The following is a 12,497-nucleotide window of genomic DNA, read 5'->3' as shown; positions in this document are numbered from 1 at the left end:
TCGGTGGATTCAGTGTCCGTTGGTCTTTTACGCTCTGGAACACATGCGCCATTCTCTGCCCATGGGTTGTCCTATCATTGTTATGCCGATGACACCCAACTCTTTCTCTCCTTCCCGCCCTCTGACACTCAGGTCTCTGCTCGCATCTCTGCCTGCCTGAGGGACATCCAGAGCTGGATGGATAACCACCATCTTAAGCTGAACCCAGGCAAGACGGAGATGATCTTCATCCCTGCTCCATCCTCTAACCTTCTTGACTTTTCTATTTCCCTGGGGGACACTGTGGTGTCATCATCACCCACCGCAAAAAACCTTGGAGTGGTGATGGACAACAGACTGTCCCTCTCCCAGAACATCACGGCGGTGAGTCGAACGTGCAGGTTCTTCCTGTACAACATCCGGAGAATCCGCCCCTTCCTCACCACCTACGCAACCCAGCTCCTGGTTCAAGCGATGGTCCTGTCCCGCTTGGACTACTGCAACTCGCTACTGGCTGGTCTGCCAGCATCCGCCATCAGACCCCTGCAGCTCATCCAGAATGCTGCAGCGCGTCTGGTCTACAACCTCCCCAGACATTCCCATGTCACCCCCCTGCTCACTGACCTCCACTGGCTGCCTGTTATGGCTCGCATCAAATTTAAGTCCTTGGTGCTTGCATACCAGGCAGCTAAGGGGTCAGCACCAGGGTACATTCAGAGGATCATCAGACCCTACACACCAGCCAGACCTCTCCGTTCTGCCACCTCTGGACGCTTGGCACCTCCCCCTCTTCGCGTCTGCACTTCCCGCTCCCGTCTGCTGTCTGTCCTGGCCCCTCGCTGGTGGAATGACCTCCCCGTGATGGTCAGAACAGCAGAGAATCTCACCACTTTCAAACGCAGACTGAAGACTCATCTCTTCAGGCTGCACCTCTCCCACCCCTCCCTAGCCTATAGTTCAGCTCATTGTACCTAGCTAGGATAATTTGATTATGTTAGTGTATCTGGTAGAATTGTTTTTGTATGATTAGGTGTGATTCCAGTGCTAGTTTGTACTTTGTACTTGGTAGGATTCTTGCTGCTGAACAAGCTTACTCTACAGGGTTGGAGTCCTGATCGATGTGGTCACTTCTGGCACTACGATCCTTACTTCACTCTAGTGTTTCTTTTGCGCCTCTACATCTTGAAACCTATGCACTTGTTGTACGTCGCTCTGGATAAGAGCGTCTGCTAAATGCCTGTAATGTAATGTAATGTAATGCTCTCATTTCATGCATCATTTTTCAGCTAATTTCACCGCTCAGCACCGCGATCTCCCTACGCCTGTCAGGGAAAGACGGCCAATCAGGTGCAAAAGTGCGGAGTGCAGGCCGTGCGGCTCAGGGGCCAAAAAGACGTCAGGGGTCCGAGTGAGGGTTGAGCGTTAACTGGTACCTGAAGCCCAAATCCCTGGGCCCTCTCTGGACCCCTGGGTAAATCCCTGGAGTGCTCTTTCACAAAGAGCTCGGTCATGGTCTGATTCCAGTGTGACGGGCCGACTGTGTGTGTATACCTGCCACAGGGCTTATTGTTAGCGTAGCAGGTGCCGCAAAGACCAGTGTGAGTCACACATCCTGCTGTCTGAAAGGGCAGGTAATCAGTGTCATACAGTCAGGGACTTGTTTTTGTTTTTTGACGGACAGTTCTCTCTTCTGCACACAGTTTTTGAGCTTTAGATGTTAGGTGTACACTGCAGGAATCAGAGATACAGTATGTAGGTACAGTATACCTGGAGAAGCAGTTATTATGACATATAATTTTGTCATAGATAAATCTACATACACTGAATATATCATTTAATATGATTTAATAATATGTCACAAAAGATAGTCAAAACATTTTTAAAATAAGAATCAGGAATAAAATAAGAGCAATATGTCATAACCCAAGCGGTTACTGCTCACTAAAAATAACAGCTGGAACCTTTAGGACTTTAGTACAGCGGGTTTGCTTTAAATGGTGCGGTCCAGAACCTACAGAGAAGAGAAACAGGCCTGGGAGCACGGAGCTGGAGGGACGGGCCCTGCTCCAGCGCCTTCCACCTTTCAGCAGCCTCCGAGGCTTAATCTGCTGTGAAAACAACGCCGGCTTATTAATATCTGCCCGGCCTGTGCAAACACGTTTGGTTTGGAAGCCGCGGCGAATGAAAACAGGAAGGAGCCGAGAGGCAAAAGGGCCGCGGGACCCGGCCCCCACCCCCCCCCTCTGCGGAACCGCCACCGACCGGAGAGCCCAGACAGATAAGCGCGGCGATAAACGGGACGTTGATGAAGTGGGGGGGGGGGGGGGGGAAGAGACCGCTGAGTTTATTTCTGTCTGTCCGGTGAACTTCCCCAATGACTGTGACTACAACACCCACCCACCCCCTCCTCCTCCTCCTCCCCAACCTTAATCCTAACTGCCCCCCCCAACCCCGACTAAAACTGCCAATGCAAGCTGAAAAGAACTCCCCATAATGCTAGGAGCCACATGACCACGGGGGGAGCGAGAGGCGCTCAGCCGGGCTCCAGAGCAGACGGGGCTGATGACAGGGTGTCAGTCCGAGGCCCTTAAAGAAGGAGGCCGGACTCCGGCGGCCATTTTGCGCCTGGGAAGGAGAACGCGAGCGGGTCCTTAACGAGAGCGGCGGGCGCTGTCTGCGGTCCGTCACGCTGCCGTCTGACGGTCTGACGCGTTTCCCCCCTTAAGTGCTGGCTGCCAGTGCCCTGCTGTCTCTGGCATGCAGAAACAAGTGATACACGGGGTTAGAGGAAAAAGCCAGACTGATCCACCGAGCTGGGAGGGAGAAAAACAAAAAAAAACTACTGGAATGATTGATAATTTACCGTTGTGGTGTCATCGGCCACCCGTGAACTGCAGGGGAATCAGGCGTCGTCATATCGAGAGCTGGGGGCACACTGCAAACAGGGAAAAGGCAGAGCGCTGTTTGAGCTATAAAACTATTTAAATTTCAAAAGCTAATTTAATACTTTAAATCCGTACTTGGGTTATGTTTGCACACACCTGGCAAATTCGCCCACGGGGACTTGGAAAGCACAAACCAAAACGGAAATCAAAGAAACGCCTCTGGCAAACTTCACTCTTCGGTGTGGCATTAATGGGACAGGGATCGCAACGGCAATAAAACTTTATTTTATAACTTACAGCAATCTTACAGTAATCGTGTATCATTGTAATATAGTAATAATTGTGTAATATAGTAATGTGCTTGGGTACAGATTAGGACATATATAAATGCATTAAAAGGTTTGTTTATTTTAAATAATAAAATTTTACGAGCTTAGCAAGTGTAACTTGGGAGCTAGTAAATGTGCAATGATATGTTGGGTGTGTCGTTGACCTTGCGTAACATATTCTTGGTCAATGTGAACGTGGATATTTATGCCCCAAACATGCTGCTTCTCTGATTCTCAGGATTAAACAACTGCAATTATGTGATTTCTTTTAGCACACCTTATGAAATGGTATGTTTCCCAATCCATGGTTAAGCCACAGCTACAACTACACTGATTGAATAAGTTAAAATAAATTACAATTAATTATTTAATAAAAAAAATATTGTTGGGTGGAATCTCTAAGCAGGTATTCGGCCCTTTTGCCTTGCGCAAAATGAAGTTTTCTCCATTTTGTTTACTCAAATATAGTCATTTGTATAAACCTGACTAACTTTAGGTTCGCAATTCTGTTCATCCGTTGATGTTAAAGATGGCTGAGAATGCAATTGATCCTTGAAAATGCTGTGCTACTCATTTATCAATTTTTGGACCTCCTTTCCGAGGCTTACTGTACCAGGCTACACACTGGAGATTACAAGTCGGCCTGTAAAGGATCACTGCATGGCTCATTCATAATTATGTTTGTTGTTCCTCTGTTGGGAGTGTGTTTGAGAAACAACTGGATGTAATTTAAATTGCACGTAATGGCGAAGTGAAGTACGTCTGGGAAGTTGTCGATGATTTCTCAACCGTATCTTGAAGTTTACAAGCCCATTAATACAGGCCTCTGGGCCAGCTGGCAAGCGACACTGACAAGCCCCATGTATTCATACAACACAAATTATTTTAAAAACATAACTGAATGAAACAGAACAGGTGGAGTAGTTCACTTGCACTTCATTGAACTCTGCTTGCATTCTTTAATAAAATGTCTCTATGGGCCAGTTCCCTGTAGTCAACCTCTACGTATACAGAGTTCTATAAAGTAAATGACTCACCTGTTCACCAGGCCATCCTTGTGAACCCTGGGGAGGAACAAGGGATATCCATTAAGGAGGGTTACATCATTGCTATTATAAATACAACACAATTTTTTCCTTAAAATAAAACACTAGTACAAATTCTCAAAACAAATGTTTATCGGTTACAAATGCATCCATTCCAAACCTTAACCAGTACATTTGTACATACCATTTTTGGCTTTGGATTGTAGTTGCATGGGGTTCATTGAATGGGAGAAGTATATTTACACACATTGCAAAAGCAAACTCCTGTTTAAAAAAAAAAAAAAAAAAAAATTTTAAAGAATGTTTTGAACTTGACAAGTTGCTAATCTGGGTCACAGTCTCATTAAGTCATAAACACCCAGCTCAAATTCACCAGCCGCACTGTGCTGTCCCAATTTCAAGTCCAATTCAAGACGCCTTTCAGTGCCGACTACTCCTGTAATGGGATACACTCCCATGAATATTGTCTCTCGAAATGATCATGTTAACCACCAGAGCCCCGGAAAGCTTCATTTGGTGTTAATTTGATATTTCTTTATAGGAAAGAGGAAACAGTTCCAGACAATATGCTTGCTTTGCAAGACAAGGCCATACAATTTTGTCTTGCTTCATGTGAATCTTACAGACCGCATGGATTCAGTTCACAACAACAAGCCATTGAGACACAGCATGACACCATGATGATGTCATACTTCTATCAATTCTCTAACTGGAGGCCCACATTACAAATGCAGCACTCCAGAAATGCAGCACAAGCAAGAGGAGGTTCAATACAATTCCCTACACTATAACCCCTACTGTAAGTATGGGTTTAAAATAAAAGTCTGATCCTTCCTCAAAAGAGAACTTAAATGAAAGAAATGTGAAGCCACAGTTTTTAGGATAAGAAGGTGAACTTCATCCAAAGTCATCGAGTGTCTGGTCTGAGCAGCACGGGGCGGTAAATCTAAACGCATTCTGGATCCCAAAAAAAACCCAACACGTTTTCCGTTCATTTTAGTTTTATTTTCTTTTTTTTTTTTTTTTTTAAATGTTCCACCGAGCGCCTGCACATGTCCTTTCTGAATGGGGGAAGGCGCTGCAGGCCTTCTGCTCCCAGCAGCACGCACACGATCCCCAACGCTACTCCCCCGACTATTAAGCCGTAGAGAAGTATGTGGAGAGTCCCGGCAGGGGGAACGGTCAGGAGAATGGCACTGGGACCACGGACAAGCTTCTCCTGTCCCCGGTAGACTGACAAGGTTCACACACCACATTTAACGGTCATGAGTTACCAGTCCAGAGAGAGGGGGTCCGTCCTCCACTGGCTACTTACTCTGATGCTATATTTTACACAGGTCGGGAAAGGGCAGGGGGCATCAGGTCCATTACAGCAGCATGTGGGACGGGTTCACACTCAACCGCAGCTTCTGTAACACAGTAACTGGAGTTACTTTGACTGCTTCCTGTTTTTTCTTCTACATACACACTAAAACTCCGAGTGTCCTTTGATCAAATCAAAGTCAACGATCGTTCTTATATGATCAACCTGACGCAAACTTCATTTTCGGTCGATCGGACAAGGCACACACACACTGCAGTGTTTCACGTGCGATGAAAACCGGTCGGGCTCCGAAGTCTTCCTCAGGAGGGAAAACATGCGAGCCCAATTTAGACGGCGCAGCACGAGGTGGACCCTCAACTTATGTTTCCCAAGTGTTTAAATTTAATAAATAAAGCCCCCGTGTGGATTAAGTCACTTATTTTCCAGGATATATTTATCATGCTGTCTATCGATGAGGACTTTGCCTCTGACAGGTCATGCAACGAGTTGTATACGGGACCCGCAACCACCGCCGCTGAGTAATGACTTCCATCTGCCCGGCAAACTCCATGTGGCATCAATCTCCAGCATGCAGGGCCCACTTTTCACAGAGATTAAAACCCTCATAAACAAACAGACAGAGAACCTTCTCCACCACGTCCCCCCCAACCTCCTACCCCCCCCCTCCACTGCACCCTCCTACCCCACTCTCCTACCATCCCCTGCCCTATCCCCCCCCCACACACTTATAACCACCTCCCTCCCAGGAGCACAGCTGGACTGTGGGTGAAGCATCAATAAAAGAACCCCCCTCCCCCCTCACAAAATGGGAAAGAGTTTCCATGAAACTCTTCCATGAAAAATGGGGGAAAAAATTAAATAAAATACCCTCCTGTTGCTGCAAAGGAGAAACTGCAACAATCCTCCCGCCAAGTCTCTCTCGATCCCCCCCCTCTCCTAGTGCATCACCTGACCCGGGACCTGGAAGAGCGATCGTAAAAATTCAAGGCTGTGAAAATGATCCCAGCAGCAAGCTGCTCTTCCCTACTGCACCACACACCCTTTAGGGGGGATCAGCACCAACGACAGCCTCCTTTCATTTCTCATGGCCTCAATAATAACACGGGTCCCACAGGGGATTACAGCGCCCAAGAGCCCGGAGGTGCTGACAGACGCACAGGTGTCTGATCACGTCGTGTCTGTGGACGAACGAGCTCGCTGCCGCAGTACGACTTGCCGACGCAGCACCAGAGAAGACAAGGAAGGGGTTAAAAAATTAAATGGCATTTCTCCAGCTCCTACTTCACGCCGTTGTACTTGATTCATTTGCCACGAGCGCAGAGTCCGTACCTGCCAAGTTTTTCCTCCCATTTTCTCCCTCTCTGCCCCAAACCTGTCAGATTCCATAAGTGAAAACATACTGCATTTATATTTTACAGTCAAGATGGATTTTCAATGTGTAAACCATTTCTCCGTATGACATCACCCAAAGGTCTTTTAAACGCATTATGCAGCGCCAGATCCCGTTCGGAACGAGAAACGCTTTCACTGCCGCAGTAATTCACTTTGGAAAATGCTCCTCGCATGACATCTTTCTTGAATTTTTGCGAATGTAAGTTAAAACTCCATTATCACTTTTGCAGCGCAGATGACAATTTATTCCATTTCTGGGCCTGGAAACAGAGTGGGAAACAGCACGTCGCTTAAAATTAAGTGTGCAAAAAAAAAAAAAACCAAAAAAAAGCCCGTTCCTGATGACAGAGGTAATGTACTGCAGGGCAGTGAGGAGAAAATGTTTTTCCAAAATCCAGCTCAACCAAAATTAGAGCCCAACATTGCTTTGCGAAATAATTTAAGGTTTACAGTATACACTACACATAAATTTCATCACTGCATTTGTTAGTTGTCCAGAAAAGTAGTATCTACTCATTATGAATCATAGGCAAATGCCTTCAGTGTTTAGTCATGGATGGACATACTTATAGGCAACATTTCTTGAATTAGGTCCGCTGTTCACCACTCCAAAATGAGTAGAATGTTTCAGTGAGCTTAAATGCCTTCACAATAATAACCACCATTAGCCGTTTTCTTTCACTACTCCCAAATAACGGCGCAAAAAAAATGTAAACTTAACAAACGAGAATGAAACTCAATCTGGAGCTGTCAGGCACGTCTCAATCTGGCCCTTCTGAGGCGTGCTCTTCAGTATTCACCTACAACCGGGGGGGAAAAAAAAACAGCTTGGAGTAAAGATCTGTGTGACAAAAAGATTTTCAGAGCTGAGTTCGATCACACCTGCTCAGGCCAAAAATGATTTGCACTGTTTTTGCCTTACTACGTTCCGCTTTGTTATGATTAATCCTTAAAGGTGGCAGCATGGTTTACCTGATGGATATAAACTAATGTACACAGTAAGAGGAATTGGACCCCTCTTTTCTCTTTCTCTGCTGCACACAGCAGTAGTGCTGCCATCTGTTTTTCTTGGATTTCACAGTTGTCCGTGTCCTAACTGCAACCCACAAAGTTATCATCAAATGTCTCTCGAAGTTTCCTAATGGGGCCTGCAGTCTCTCCGTGGTGCTGGAAGTCAATCTGCGTTCTTTTTCGCTGTTTTTCAGGCCAAACTCATTTCAGCGAGAGCTTGGAAGTAGAAGGCACATGATGGACAGGCCTCTGTCGGCAAGGTTGAAGGTGTCCACCAATCCATCATCCTGAGTCAGCTTGGGCCTCACGCATAAACCTTCACTTTTCCACCGAGCTCAAAGAACATGTCAACACAGCCTCTACAATAGATAACATCACACACCACGCGTGCTTTTAGGTGAGTGATGATGTCACAATTTCCCCGAGGAAATTCTCAGGGCCCCTGAAAAAGAAAACAGCAAGGCTTTGTTTTCTCTCTTAATCTCAGGTGCGGACATCACTCACCGGTCTCACCGAAACCACCTGACACCACACGTGCCCAGCGCGTCTAATTCGTCTAATAGCCTGACCCCATACTGAAGGACAGACGCTGAGACAATAAAAGACATGACGTCAGTTTGCACAGGCAACAGTGTGCAATACAAGCTGATAAAACCTACTCCAGGTTTTTAAGGAGGAAATCAGTCAATATTTGTCTAAGACCGTTTTAAATATTGTTCGTGGCTTATAAAGGAGTGTTGAAACCTGTTAAACAATACATTACATATAAACTGCATATTTCTCAACATACTGCTCAGTTCAGGTGCCTTGCAAGTTGATTAGATGAGGGACCTGTGTGCAAGCTCCTTTCCTGCACGAGAGCACTCTCGCGTGACACAATTTAGACAACAGCACCAAATTTCTAAATCACATGCCGATACATCCCACACTTCATAATGTTCAAAAGCGAAAAATGACAAGCCACTATTCCAGCGTTGAATGAGATTTGCTTATGTGCAAATTCTCTCTTTTTTTTTTTAAACATGGAATCAAGTGGAATCATTGTTCACATCGTAGGCCGAACGTACAGCAGGGATTGTGACGAGTAAAGTATAAGTTGTCAGAATGCCTGGAGCTACGCTGATTTATTTTTTTCTAGCGGTCACTATCCCACCAGCGCTCCTCAGCGAAAGCAGAAGCCCCGGCCCCCGAACACTGGGGCCTATAGTTCCGCCCTGTACACCCTGACCCCTTCCGACCGATTAACAAAGAGGAGGACAGTCGCAGGTTGGAGGCAGAAAAGGAGAGGGAAAAAGGGCCACGGGGCTTTCAGTCCCTCAAATATACGGACACAATGCACAACAAAGCTGTTTTTGTTGTTGTTTTACTATGCAAAAGTTTACTCCCATGAGAAAAAGCGCCCACCCCGTGACATCATCTCATCTGACTGCGTCTTTGTGTGCGGGAGACAAAGGGGCCAGAGCGGGCCCCGGTGCCGGGAGAACACTCGGCCTTTTCACCGCCGGCCCCCTGACATCAGCAGGGCACGGTTCAGCACGTAGTGTTTATGGGGAGTGGGGGGGGTGTGAGATTGGGGATTGGGAAGGGCGGGGGGGGGGGTGGTATGCTGGGACAGGGACAAATATAACATTTGTAAGCCTGAATTGAGTGCAAATTAATGTCTTGTTACAGAAACAAAAACGGCTTTTCCTGCCCCCCCCCCTTTCCCCCCTCCCCCTGCCCCAGAGAGCGCCAAAGACGCAGTCCTTCAGCTCCGCTGCGGCATTTCTGGCCCAGAATGCAATCGGAAGCGGACCGGCAAGAATGAAGGGCAGCCAAGCAGCACGCCCGCCCTTTGCGTTTCAGGACAGGAGGAACACGGGAGGCTGCCGCTGCCAAAAACACCCCCCCATGGCATGGCACTGCTCTTTTGGGGCTGAAAGGGGCACATACTGCAGCACCCTTTACTTCAGGTCATTTAAAAAATAATAATGATAATCTGAAGCAATGCTGGAGCCATTGCCAGTGTCCTGACGTTTGGGCTGGAGCTCTGAGTGTTGATCTCAGGAATGTATTTGCCGGGTAGTACTACTGCGCAGGTAGGGTTCGTGATTAAACTCTGCTAATTTATCGTAAGACTTTACACAAGTAGTAACCTGGTGACATGGAGTTCTCCCTCTCTACAACACCGTTATATTGGGAAGAGTTGTCTCTGTACCAGTCTCATTACCTGGATCAGTGACACCTGTCGCATTACCTGAATAAGTGACACCTGTGGCATTGCCTAATTCAGTGACACCTGACTCATTACCTGGATCAGTGACCTGTGGCCAGAGGTGGGTAACCCGGCTTCAAAGAGTAAAAAGACTGACCATGTATTTGCTCCACCACCATGCACTAAACCAGCTGATTACAATAATTAGGTCTCTTATCATGCTGAAGAGTTATGCTAATTAGAGTCAGCTGGTTTAGTGCACGGTGGTGGAGCAAATACATGGTCAGTCTTTTTACTCTTTGAAGCCGGGTTACCCACCTCTGTCTGTGGCATTGCCTAATTCAGTGACACCTGACTCATTACCTGGATCAGTGAGGGATCTGCCTGTTGAATTGTTTGTCTCTTTCTGCTGAACCTTCAGACTAAACCCCAGACCCAGAACCACCTGGAGTCACAGCCAGAATTTTTTTTTTTTTTTTATTACGAAAGGAGCTCTACAGTAAACATTAAAAACCCACACAACTGCTGACGGTCTGTTTCTTTTCCTCCACAAAGACCCATTGTGATTCTTAATCAGCTTTAATCACCCAAACCCACTGAAACCCAGATGTTCCGTTCATGCACAAACAGGCATCCCTCATTATCCTATAGGAAGTAATAATCAACACTTGTTAGCTTCTACATCTGCACAGCAGCCAGTTGCCATTGTTAATGGCCAATTATCATAAACACAAACAGAACCACACAATTGCTGATGGTGCATTTCACCCAACAGATTTTAGTGCCAACCACTCATAGATAGTCCAAGGTCTTAATCTCTCAAGAGCCCACGTGAGAATTTGGGTTAGGCAAGCCATTCAGCTCAGACTACCTCTGTTACTCCCTGACAGACCCTTAGAGCAACGGTGGTGGGCAACAAGGGCCATATTAATTTCTGGTTTTTGTGCCAACCTCTGGCCTTAATTATTTAATAACCCCTAATATATTTACTCAATCTGACATTTTAGCTATATTGCTTGAAGCAGGATGCAATGGACTTCCCCATCCATATCTGCGGAACTTTGTCACCATAGTCGACTGTCGTCACGGTAACCTAGAGAGAGGATTCTAATAGGCACATCGTCAAACCGTGCGGTAAATAAATTGGAAATGCGGAGATGGTTTGAGCAGTGCTTTGCTCTGACGTTCCGGACAGCAGAGGGTCAGAAATCCCAGGTGTGCGCTGAATCTCAACCTGCTCTGCTGAAGTGCACCTGATGCCTGTCAGTGTCAAAAGAAAAAAAAAAAAAAACGGAGAGGAAAAATTCCCATTTTGCAAGCCCGCTTTAAGTGTGTCAGTCAAACGGTAAATGTTTATGGGAATTCCAACTGGCATAGTTAGCGCGACGTGTACATTACTGTAAATGCCCAAGAATTCAGGCTGACGCGACGGCCGCAAAAAAAAGTTAAAGCGGCGGGGTGCTTTCCCAGGTCCTCCAAACTCAGAACTTAATTACGGCGCATTTTGGAAACGCTCTCATCGGTCCTGCTGGACACACACCTCATCCGTCATCTCAGACCAGGCCTGCAGAGCGCATTCCACGCCAGCACAATTAGCCATTCACTCTCAGTGAATGCAGGAATTCTGTGAAGTGCAGAAAATAAACACCAGCATTAGCAGCGTATTTACCGGCGTCTACCCCTGCCGACACGCAGGGTGAAACGTGAGCCAATTCTGACACATTGAGACCACACTTAGCTTACAGTAAGTGTCTGCTGGGAGTCCACAGCACCCTCAATAGAGACAAAAAGGGGGGGGGGGGAGAGGGGGGGCAATGTAAGGAGAGACACTTAAAAAGTCTTTTGAGAGAAGAAAGAGAGGGATTTAATCCTCGTTCGCAAATCCTGAAGGGCGAACAATCAGGCGACATGGGAGAGGAGAATTGGCCACTTGACGCGCCCTGCTACCCAGCGCTGCAGGGCCCGGGCTCTACGTGTGCGGTGCTGGGACCGTCCCAACGCAGGGCCGGTGTCTTCCTTCCTCACATGCATGCATGCACACTCATAAGCGCACACACACGGACACCCATAAGTGCGCACACACACGCGCATGCACATGCACATGCTAGCACACGTGCGCGCGCGCGCACACACACACACACACACACACACACACAGATGCACACACACCCATGCACACATGCACACACACTCACGCACGCACGCACGCACACTCACTCTCACACACTCACACACACACAGCGTGCTGCGTTTCATCAGGGTGCCTCTGACACTAATGACAGTAATGAAAGCACGGGTGAGTGAGGAGGACCTCAGGCCAACGGGGCTATGGAGCGG

The 12,497-nt window shown here is 47.1% G+C and overlaps 1 long non-coding RNA gene across 2 annotated transcripts in view; it reads right to left on the bottom strand.

Moving 5' to 3' along the window:
- The window catches only part of LOC135245676 (uncharacterized), a 142,316-nt gene that overhangs the window by 118,898 nt on the left and 10,921 nt on the right, over positions 1-12,497 (bottom strand). For both annotated transcript variants that reach the window (XR_010327330.1, XR_010327331.1), the window contains exons 3-4: positions 4,231-4,257; positions 2,843-2,914 (exon numbers count right to left, since the gene is read on the bottom strand). This is a non-coding gene — a long non-coding RNA (uncharacterized LOC135245676). The remainder of the gene's footprint in view (positions 1-2,842; positions 2,915-4,230; positions 4,258-12,497) is intronic.

This window comes from Anguilla rostrata, chromosome 19 (genome assembly GCF_018555375.3).
Source record: "Anguilla rostrata isolate EN2019 chromosome 19, ASM1855537v3, whole genome shotgun sequence".
Taxonomy (NCBI): Eukaryota; Metazoa; Chordata; class Actinopteri; order Anguilliformes; family Anguillidae; genus Anguilla; species Anguilla rostrata.
Note: the sequence above shows the minus strand (reverse complement) of the source record. Positions and strands in the feature narration are given on the sequence as shown.